General features: G+C 33.9%; 1 long non-coding RNA gene across 1 annotated transcript in view; it reads left to right on the top strand.

Moving 5' to 3' along the window:
* The window catches only part of LOC144960083 (uncharacterized), a 197,436-nt gene that overhangs the window by 19,166 nt on the left and 165,770 nt on the right, over positions 1–12,500 (top strand). Inside the window, exon 3 of the long non-coding RNA XR_013642752.1 lies at positions 10,146–10,476. This is a non-coding gene — a long non-coding RNA (uncharacterized LOC144960083). The remainder of the gene's footprint in view (positions 1–10,145; positions 10,477–12,500) is intronic.

The raw sequence follows: 12,500 nt of genomic DNA, 5'->3' as shown, positions 1-12,500 counted from the left end.
ATTATTATTATTATTATTATTATTATTATTATTATTATTATTATTATTACTATTATTATTATTATTATTATTATCATGGTTACACACAGTTTTGTGTGTTGGCCAGCTATACTTCCGGATGGCAAAGTTGTGAAATTCTTAGCCAAGTGCATACTATCTATACAGTAGAACTCTGTGGTTACCATACAATTAACAAGATTAATCAGAAAACGTTTGTACATTACACATTTTCTGGGGGAAAAAACAACTTTGTTTAGTAAAGCTTGTAATGTTGCACAAAAATTATGTATAAGTAGATACTTATAGATAGTTCGAAGATGACGTCACTCGGGTCTTTGTTATTGTTTTTTGCCATCCGCGTTTATGAGTAATGCTCACTGAACTGTATTAACCAGACTATAAACGTTTAAGGTTACACATAGTTTTGTGTGTTGGTCCGTTATACTTCCGGATGGCAATGTTATGAGCTTCTTAGCCAAGCGCATACTATCAATATCTCCTCAGTTTGAGTCAATCAAGTTTTCCTGAAAAAGGAGAGAATTAAAGGTCGCCTGAACACAACTGGAGTGTGAAGTAAAAGACACATGCAAATAAATAGAAATAAATATTATATTTCAATTAACCATTTCAATTTAATTCGGTCTGACTGGGCTTCAAACCTTCAATGCAAACACGTGACGTCCCGATTATACCGGGCTCCGTCTGGCTGAATTGAAAGTGATGAATTTACCTTTAAGTTTGTTCTTTTTTATTATTGACCGAAGAAGGGTTTTAAGTCTAAACGCCCCAAGTTTGGTATATAATCTCTCTCTCTCTCTCTCTCTCTCTCTCTCTCTCTCTCTCTCTCTCTCTCTCTCTCTCTCTCTCTCTCTCTTTGACATGGAGGCAGAATTAAAAGAGTCAATTCGAAAAGCACGGGATTGAACCAGGACATTAGAAAACCAATTGTACCGTGGAAAATTTGCTACCCACAGTCATAAAGCAAACTGGGGGATACGTCAAAAACTTCGATATGGCATATTCGCGGTGAGTCTATTAACCCTCTCCTTACCAACAATATGAAAATCGTCACATTCATTACGATACAACAACCAACATTTATTTTCTTATTCAAATTTCTTTCGTACATCATAAAATTTAAAGAAAATGAACAGTGAGTGTGTTGTAGAGCATGTTTTGCTAAAGAAATTACTTATGGCAAGAACTTTACTGCTATTGTGTTTGAGTGATAAAAAATATATTTGTGTGTTAGTTGGGTGTGGAGTGTGGAGTTTTGGGGAAAATCCTGAAAATGGCTGGTAAGGAGAGAGTTAAATCAATCGTCAAATTTCAATGAATTAGTTTGAATGTAGTGACATGTCAGACTTGAATCAGTTTGATTCCGTAACGACGTCTTTGGGCGTCTAAACTTTTCCGGCTTTTTTTTCTCCCTCGCACCCGATATAATAATATGTGTAATGGCACTCGCTTTCGGATCGGAAGGTCCTGGGTTCGAGCCTCGCTCGGCGCATAATTGAGTCCTTGGAAAAGGCTCTTTACTCGCATTTTCTCACCTTACTCAGGTGTAAAATGAGTACCTGGCCGTCAACAGTGTTGTTTCTGTCCGAAAAAAATTGTAATATCGCCTAACAGGCGTCATGTCCTGTCCTACATGTTAAATGTTGCTGTTGGCCAGGGCCCCGTGTAGAACGCTTTGAACACGTTTAGTGGATATTGCGCTTTATAAAAGTCAATTAATATGTGCGTGTGGATTCAAACCTATTTCATGTCATCCCTTTCATCTTTACGTTCCATTATAACATTAGTCTCTATCGATTTTTGACCACTTTTAAAATTAAATGTTAACTATTTCTTCTCCGTCGCCAACACACTACTTTCTTCAACAGATTTCTTGCACTCTAGTGAAAAGCATAATAGTGAGTTTGAAAAAAAAAAAAAAAGAAAGAAGGGAAATAAGATTAATTTAAGAGCAGACGAATAGTCAGTTAACTCCCACTAAAACTTGCCCGCTGGCGAGACAGACAATCAGACGATCAAATACCTAGAAAAAGATGATCTATATTCGTCATTTCACAGCTCTCTTCATTTTATGTATTTTTAAAGACGCAAGCGATATGTTTAAAAAAAAAAAAGAATTATACAGCGCAATATCCACTAAACGTGCTCAAAGCGCTTTTTGGCCAACAGCAACATTTAACATGAAGGGCGAGACATGGCGCCTGTAAGGCGATATTACAATTTTTCGGACAGAGACAACGCTGTTGACGGCCAGGTTCTCATTTTACACCCGAATACGGTGAGAGAATGTGAGTAAAGAGCCTTTTCCAAGGACTCAAACTATGCACCGAGCGAGGCTCGAACCCAGGACCTTCCGATCCGAAAGCGAGTGTCGTACCACTAGACCACATAGCCGCACATAATCATAATATGTCTAGAACTCTCTTCTTTTGAAAACTAAAGAGAAAAATCATCTTAAATTTGGCCGATATTTTTGTGACTTTGAATTAAATACACATTTTAAACTTCATTCTTAATTCTTCTTCTTCTTTTTTCATCTTTTCTTTATTTTATTGATTTTACAAAAAAAAAAAAAAAATGTAAAGGATGTTCGACTATTTTCAAACAACTATCAGCAATAGGCGGGAAATATGTGATATAAATAAACTGATTAGAAAATATTGTTTGACCGTTCGTAGACACCATCATTTTGGCCTATGTGGGTTTCTAGCGAAATTCCTTATTCCTTATTATATTAATATACATCATATTATTTCCATTGTCTATTTATCTCACTGTGTAAATTATAACACGTCTGCACACAAAATTCTTATTATTATCATTATCATTATCATTATTATTATTATTATTATTATTATTATTATTATTATTATTATTATTATTATTATTATTATTATTATTATTACTACTATTATTATTATTTTATTATTATTATTATTATTATTATTATTATTATTATTATATTATTATTATATTATTATTGTTATTATCATTATCATTATTATTATTATTATTATTATTATTATTATTATTATTATTATTATTATTATTATTATATATTATCATTGTTGTTATTATTATTATTATTATTATTATTATTATTATTATTATTATTATTATTATTATTATTATTATTATTATTATTATTATTATTATTATTATTATTATTCTGTATTAAAAACAAGACGCAAGTTGAAAGCTTTTGATATCGTGAATTTTGAACGACTTTGGTATAACGAGCATAGTATCTTAACCATTAAAGGATTTTAATTAAACTTAGTAAGTAATAACTTAAGGCTTTGCTCTAATTGACCAACTTTTAACTCTTTCAAGTTCAATTTAAAGACTGAACTGTTTCAAATAGCCTTTACTTTAGTTTAATGGGTTTTTAAAAAAAATAATCTTTCAGTACTGTGCTTTTTATCTTATTTTCCCTTTGCGAATACGTGTTTTATTGTAAAGGGCCTTAGAGCATGAATTCATGGAATAATAATCTATTATTATTATTATTATTATTATTATTATTATTATTATTATTATCATTATTTTTATTATTATTATCCAACGGGCCTCAAACAATTTTGCCGTCCTTTTAATGTTACAGAAATCAGGATAAATCCCGTATCATTTGGTTTTATAGTTCTTGAGTAAAACATTTTTTTTAAACGCAAAGAAATTATTGTCAATTGAGCATGAAAAGAAATATTCCACTGATCAGAGGGGAAAAAATAGTCCTCTGATTAAGAAAAGAAATAGTCTACTAATCAGAGGGTTAAAAAAATAGTCCACTGATTAAGAAAAGTAATAGTTTACTAATCAGAGTGGAAAAAATAGTCCACTGAATAAGAAAAGAAATAGTTTACTAATCAGAGAGTTAAAAAAAATAGTCCACTGATTAAGAAAAGTAATAGTTTACTAATCAGAGGGTTAAAAAAAATAGTCCACTGATTAAGGAAAGTAATAGTTTACTAATCAGAGGGTTAAAAAAAATAGTCCACTGATTAAGAAAAGAAATAGTTTACTAATCAGAGGGTTAAAAAAAAATAGTCCACTGATTAAGAAAAGAAATAGTTTACTAATCAGAGGGTTAAAAAAAAGTAGTCCACTGATTAAGAAAAGAAATAGTCTACCAGTCGGAGGGGAAAAAATTGTCCACTGATTAAGAAAAGAAATAGTTTAATAATCAGAGTGGAAAAAGTAGTCCACTGATTAAGAAAAGAAATAGTTTAATAATCAGAGTGGAAAAAGTAGTCCACTGATTAAGAAAAGAAATAGTTTAATAATCAGAGTGGAAAAAGTAGTCCACTGATTAAGAAAAGAAATAGTTTAATAATCAGAGTGGAAAAAGTAGTCCACTGATTAAGAAAAGAAATAGTTTAATAATCAGTGAAGGAAATATAATCCACTGATCAGAAAAAGAAGTAGAAAACTGATTATGAAAATAAATGGTCTATTGATCAGGAAAATAGATAGTCCATTGATAAGGAAAATAATAAGTCCATTGGTCAGGGAAAGAAATAATCCAATGATCAGAAAAAAACATCACGTTAATAAAGGGGGATGGGGGGGGGGGTGGAAGCATGCCAGTTTGTTACAGGCCCAATTTTGTCACAGGCCCAGTTTGTCACATGCCTCAGTGGGGAAGAATGCCAGTTTGTCACAAGCCCAGTATGTCACAGGCCCGGTTTGTCACAGGCCCAATTCGTCACAGAACCAATTTGTCACAAAACCAGTTTGTCACAGGCCCAGTCTGTCACAAGTCCAGTTTGTCATCGACCCAGTTTTTCACAGACCCAGTTTGTCATTGTCACAGACCGACCCTGCCTCGGCTGTGCCCTGTGCACGATGGATATTATAACGGACATTCTCAAAAAGATTAAATGAATGCTTGACTGATTGTATGAATTTAATCTTATTTTTTCAATTGTTTTTAACGAAAGAACAGCAGTCATTCTTGAAATCTTATTCTTAGCTTTTGATTTGCAAATTGTATATAATTTTTTAAAAAATCAAACACACAAGCTGGAATTGACATTAAAGAAGGACTATCTCTACACCACCAAGGTGGAGTTACAACCTTAAGTTACAACTACAAAGTAAAGATACTGTAATTATTACTGCCATCTACACTCAAACACTTAAATGAGATTGCAAAGCGATCTTCTTCATGACTCTTCTTTCAAGATCTAATCCTGACTCTTTTAAAAGTTTGTATACGGATAACTTCAGTTTGTGTGAAAAACATGTCCATTGCAACTGGAAGTTGTGAGTAGAGTAAACTGAAGGGCTGAAATTAATGTAATGAAATTAATAAAACTGAAACTTGAGTAATTGTTAACCAATTTGTACATCAGATTTTCAATCTAACAAAGAAAGGAAAAAAAAATAATCTAAGGCCTATTTGGGCTAATCTGGAGCCTGTGACAAACTGGGTCTATGACAAGCTGAACCTGTGACAAACTGGGTCTGTGACAAACTGGGTCTGTAACAAACTGGGTCCGTGACAAGCTGAACCTGTGACAAACTGGGCAGTCTCATAAGATAAGTTTAAAAAATAATACAGATTCATTTTAAAGATCGAGGGGAAGGGGGGGGGGGGGGGGGGTACTGTTCAAGGGAAGGTAATTACAGCTTTGTGTGATCTCGGTTGCACAGCGGCCTCGTCTCGTGTCGAAGTCAGGCGATGTTGAGCGTGGTCAATGACCTGATTGGTGACAATAATAAGAAAACTAACCCCACTCTTACACACATTACCCAACTCGACTCAGGTTTTAATGATTATTTGGGGGTGTCAAATATAGTATGACTGTTGGTACAAAAATGGTTGCTTACATGAGCTTTGTTCCGTATGAAAGAAATTGATTTAAAGTGACCTGCTTGGGCAATAAAAATGGTCTTTTATCGATAAAGTTAAAGGATTCCGTCATTATGTTTTGAGATAAGTAAACACCCTAACTACAATTTTTTCTCTCTTCCTTTTCCTCGCTGAAGATGAGTTTATGATCGAAACATTCCTTATTGCTTGGTTTCGTCTTTAAAATGTTTTTTTTCTTCATTTCTATTCAATGGACTACTATTCAAAATATAACAAAGAAAAGTCAATGTGAACTATAATCTATTTTTGGAAAGAAAAAAAAATCAGAACATTTGATTGCGTGAGGCGTGTGTTTGCAACGAGACCATAATATGCACTTCGCTACATGCTGTGCACCTCTCTAGGCATTCGACTACCGCGCCGTGTAGTGTCGGTGTGCAAAATTTATTTTTTATTACGAGAGATTTGATTGGCCGATTCGTGAGAAGTGGTGTTGTTGTTTTGCCGTCTGTCTGACTTGCCGTCTGTGACTGTCTGGCCTTCGGATTGAGGTCATGCGAGGTCATCATCGAGGGTTTTTGAGGTCACGTCGGCTGCTGGTGCTGAATCGGCTGCCGTGTAAATTTGCACATTGTGCCTAATCTACTTTAACGTGGCGTCGGTTGCGGTACAGTGACAACCCTTCTTGTTGTAAAGGCAAGCGGTGTTGAGCGCGGCCAGAGACCGAAAGGATGACAATGATCCAGACATTGAGTCCTAGATTAGGTAATATTTTACCTAACCTGACTCCGGTGTGAATGTGCTGGATTTATGCAGTTATGAATGTTTAAGAGAGCTAGTCCAAAAAGAAAATTTCAGGTGTTGTAAAAGTGTGTGCATAAAAAGGACGCATGCATACTTAACAACTCGTAATTTAAAATGGCAATTAGGTCCCTTATGGCTTGCTGAGAAAATTGACTCTCTCTTTACCGGCCATTTTCTTATTATTTATTTATTTTTTTTTTTACAAAACTTCACACCCACCCATTACAAAAACAGATTTTTCTTACTCAAACAGAAAAGCAAGAAGCACATTCTATACATAATATTGTTCAGCAAAATTAGCTCTACAAAACAGTAATGTGTTTTTATAGCAATAATAAACATATTTTCTTTAACTATTGTGATGGACAAAGGAAATCAGAACGAGAAAATTGTTGGTTGCATCGTAACGAATGTGACGATTTGTCTATGGTCGGCAAGGAGAGGTTTACTAAACACTGTGTAGCGCATTGAATTCATCAAAATGTTCTATTAAAACATTTATACTCATTTCATTTATTTAAAGAGCAGCGTCTCTTTCATTTTTTCTTTCTCGTTCGAAGGATTTCAGTTTTAAAATGATTACACGTGCGCTGTCTGTACGAAATTCAAAACAGGGATGGTAATTTTCATCAATATAAAAGAAAAGAAAAAAACAACAACAAAAAACACCCAAACAAGTCAAAACAAAAAACAAAAAAACATAAACATAAACAAACAAGAAAATAATAAATTAAACCCAAGCAAACAAGCAAAAACACACAGAGAGAAACAAACAAGATGGAATTAAAACCAAGAAGAAAAAAAACAACAAAAAACCCCCAAAAACAGCAACTAAGAACCAAACTAAATCACAACCATTTTGAGTTGTTGCTCCATTTCAATCGACAAATAACTGATGTAGACATCGCAAAGGTTTGAGAGTTTTTGACAAGACGAGGGGTCATTTTAATCGGTCGATATTTGAAAGAACGGTTTTCTGGTCAACATTTAAAATACACTATTTTCATAGCTCAGCAGCTGCTGTCTTCGTGACTTCGTGTCATAATAGCTATTCATTTCTTTACCAGCATACTTTACCACGACAATATTCATTATTTTGCCACCATTCTTCATTTCATAACAATATTCATTATGTCACAACGATTCTTCGTGTCAAAAATATTCATTGCTTCACTATCATTCTTCATGTCACAAAAATATTCATTATTTTACTACCATTCTCCGTGACATTGATAATCATTGCTTTACTACAATTCTTCATGACATAATTATTCATTAATTTGCTTAAATTCTTCATGTCATAATTAAAATTCATTATTTTACAACCATTCTCCGTGACATCGATAATTACTGATTTACTGATTTCATGACATAATTATCATTAATTTACTGCTATTCTTTTAGTCATAATAAATTATGTACATCACTACCACGACTATCATAATCATTTCTATACAATACCATCACGACATAAACATTTATTACTATTCTTCATGGTATATATAACAATATTCATTACTTAACCACCATTCTTCATGTCGTAATGAATATTCATTACTTAATTACCATTTTTCATATCATATTTTATTACGTATCAATACTGTACTTCTTCGTGCCAAAAAGAATATTCGTTGGTGAATTACAATTCTTCATGCCACAATAAATATTGGTCACTTAACTACCATTATTCATGTCAAAATAAACACTCATTGATTAATTGCCACTTTTCACATAATCATGTGCTAATTAATTTACCTCCATTCTTCATGAATGAAATTCTTCACGTGAGAATAAACACTCATTAATCAACTACCATTCTTCGTGTAAAAATTACTAATCATTAATTAACTACCATTCTTCGTGTAAAAATTAATAATCATTAATTAACTACCATTCTTCGTGTAAAAATTAATAATCATTAATTAACTACCATTCTTCGTGTAAAAATTAATAATCATTAATTAACTACCATTCTTCGTGTAAAAATTAATAATCATTAATTAACTACCATTCTTTGTGTAAAAATTAATAATCATTAATTAACTACCATTCTTCGTGTAAAAATTAATAATCATTAATTAACTACCATTCTTCGTGTAAAAATTAATAATCATTAATTAACTACCATTCTTCGTGTAAAAATTAATAATCATCAATTAACCACATTCTTCGTGTAAAAATTAATAATCATCAATTAACTACATTCTTCGTGTAAAAATTAATACTCATTTATCATTCTTCATCTCAAAATAAATACACATTGGCTATTCTTCGTGTCAAAATAAATATTCCTTAAACAACTTCCATTCTTCATGTCAAAATGAATAATCATTAATTTGATGAACAAATGCCATTCTTCATCTCAAAATAAATACTTATTTACCATTGTTTGTGTCATATAAACACTCAATAATAAACTGATATTCTCCATGTCAAAATACGACATGTCAAAATGAATAATTATTAATCAACTACTTTTCTTCATATCAAAATGAACAATCCTTAATCAACTACAGTACCATTCTTCATGTCAAAATGAATAATCATTAATCAACTACCATTCTTCATGTCACAATAATTATTAATTATTAAATAACCAATAGTCTCAAAGCGGTACACATTTAGTAGGAACTATTTCCATGAAATATTTAAATTTGTTAAAAGGTTGAAACTTGAGTTAAGTTCATAATGAGATTTTTTACCTAGCGCAATATCCACCAAACGTGCTCACAGCGCTCTACAGGAGGGCCCCTGACCAACAGCAAAACGTAACATCTAGAACGAGACATGACGATGTTAGGCGATATTACAATTTTTAACGACTTAGACAACGCTGTTAACGACCAAGTACTCATTTTACACCTGAGTACGGTGAGAGAATGTGGGTAAAGGGCATTGTCCAAGGACTCACTATGAGCCGAGCGAGGCTCGAATCCAGGACCTTCCGATCCGAAAGCGAGTGTCATACCACTAGACCACATAGCTTTTATTGAGGGCAATAGATGTAGATTCTTGATGCGACAAAAACTAAAATCTTACCTGCCTGGGTCATTTTAACCAGAACTGCCTACAACGACGAAAATTTCGTAGAACTAGGAATTTTTGGGTTCTAATTGACAATTCTAATATAACGAACTTTAATTCAATGAATTTCTTTTAAAACAAAATTTTGTTTCCAGAACAACTATATAAAGGAGTTTAAAGCATCAATCCAATGCATTTAAACACAAATAGGTCATTTTTAATGGTAGTTATAATGTCTACTGTGTTGTTATTACCCCTGAAGACTACGAATATTTTTCCAATTCCAAGTAGACAGGTCTGTTTTTAACTTAAAAATCACTTTTTGGTGTCTAATTCAGCCATTACAAAATTAAGGAGAGAGAGAGAGAGAGAGAGAGAGAGAGAGAGAGAGAGAGAGAGAGAGAGAGAGAGAGAGAGAGAGAGAGAGAGACGGGACATGAATATTATATGTATCAAGTAAACATTTTTATAACTTTCTTTTCAGGCTGACTTGGAAAAGGAGAAATATGATACAGTGGAAACCTCTACTAAAGGCATTGAATACGAAGATTCGATGGACAAGTACAATATAGCATTCATTAAGGATTTAAAACAAAAACAAAAACGCTTATTTCCAGCTCGGTTATAACGACTTTTGACTGTTATAGTGAAGAAAGTCGTTGTAACAAAGTTCGAAAATGAAATTAAATGTGTAATATTTTATTCGAGAGGTAGTAGTGATGCGACAGCAGTATAGCACTAAACTTCTCCAATAAGTCGATGCATCTGTTGGAAGAACCAGAAGTCTGTAGAGCGCTTTAGGGACAACTGTTAGTGTGAGTGGATATTGAGCAAAATAAAGCTCATGTTAAAATGTGTTATACATAGTTTTGTTAATTGAACAATACATCGTCGTCGTCATCATCATCATCATCATCATCATCATCATCATCATCATCATCATCATTATCAGAATTGATGCAGGATGAGACATGACGCCTGTTAGGCGATATTATTACAATAATTTTTTATTTTTTTTTGTCGGACAGAGACAACGTTATTCACGGCTAGTCGTTTATTTTACACCTGAGTACAATAAAGAGAATATGAGTAAAGAGCCTTTTCCAAGGACTCAACTATGCGCCACTCAGAGCGGGACTCAAACCCCGGACCTTCCTATCAGAAAGCGTGCGTCCTAACACAAGACCACATAGTAGCCGCAAATAGTAAGTTAACGATACGTTCCCAACCTATAACGATCGACGAATGACGAGGAAGAAAACAAAGATCTGTCCTAAGACTTTGAGGACCGATCTTCCGTTTTCTTCCTCGTCTTTCGTCAATCGTTTTAACTTGGGAACGTCATCGTTAACTTGCTAATAATACCGGACAGAGAAGGTGGGCCACAAATATGCGGCTATGTGGTCTAGTGGTATGACACTCGCTTTCGGATCGGAAGGTCCTGGGTTCGAGCCTCGCTCGACGCATAGTTGAGTCCTTGGAAAAGGCTCTTTACTCACATTCTCTCACCGAACTCAGGTGTAAAATGAGTACCTGGCCGTTAACAGCGTTGTCTTTGTCCGAAAAATTGTAATATCGCCTAACAGGCGTCATGTCTCGTCCTACATGTTAAATGTTGCTGTTGACCAGGGACCCCTTGTAAAGCGCTCTGAGCACGTTAAGTGGATATTGCGCTATATAAAAGCTCAATTATTATTATAAATATACATGTGTACTTTTATCAATGAATTTGAATGGTGCTGCTCGAAACCAGAAACGTCCATTTTATCTTTTTTTTCGTCTATTAAATTAAATAAAGCTTACATTCAATTTCACATTGATATTTACTTTATCAATGAATCATTTTAAACTACATTTTTTCAAAATCACAAAAAAAAATACAAAAAAAAAAATACAAAAAAAAAAAAAAACAAACAAAAACCGAATTTCGATACAATCTCGAATGGGTTCATCGAGATAATAGAAAGATAACGATTACGTTCGTAACATACCTACTACAACGATCGACGAACGACGAACGACGAGGAAGAAGAAAATACGAAGATATGTCTTAAGATTCTGAGGATACAGATCGTATTCTTCCTCGTCGTTCGTCGATGGTTGGAGGCTGGGGACGTAATAGGCTTCAACAGGCGTGACGTCACTTCCCTCGTAACGACGAGGCATAGTAACTTGGTAACTGGTTCTAAACTATCGAAACAATGGCGGACGCCCTTATGAAATATTTCTTCGACAAGCATAAAAGTGTATCCAGAGGAGAAAAACACATTATAAATCTGACCATGTTTTGACTTTTAGACATATTCTGATCACATGGCATGTGAACGAATTCTAGGCAGCATGAAAAATAAAAAGTACCGAATTTCTTTGTTTAGAACCAAGTTGCTCGTTGCTGGGCGGACGTGACATCAGACTATTGAATCCTATTGTTAACTTGCTAGATAATACTGTTATAACCTTAACTCGCGTTTTCAGGGGGGGGGGGGGGGGGGGGGTTCCCCCATAAATGCCATATTTGTCCAACACAGAATTATATTTTTTCCCCAAACTAAAAAATTTTAATTGTCAACCTTAAGGCTAACTCACACCGGGGACTGACTCCGACGACCCGGCACTGCCGTCCTCTGTCGTCTTCCGGATAAATACGTCGGGTGCGGACAAAATACTAAGAATAAAGAGAAGAGCCGCTAGACCTACGGCCCATACCAAGCACCCGACGTCCTCTGCCGTTTTTTTTTTTGTTTTTGTTTTTGTTTTGTTTTTTGTTTTTTTTTTTTTTTTGTTTTGTTTTTTTTCGAGCTTGGTATGGGTAAGTCAAACGGCTCTTCTCTTTATTCTT

This window comes from Berghia stephanieae, chromosome 14 (assembly GCF_034508935.2).
Source record: "Berghia stephanieae isolate SIO BIC M18660-M18661 chromosome 14, UCSD_Bste_1.3, whole genome shotgun sequence".
NCBI classification, from domain to species: domain Eukaryota; kingdom Metazoa; phylum Mollusca; class Gastropoda; order Nudibranchia; family Aeolidiidae; genus Berghia; species Berghia stephanieae.
Note: the sequence above shows the minus strand (reverse complement) of the source record. Positions and strands in the feature narration are given on the sequence as shown.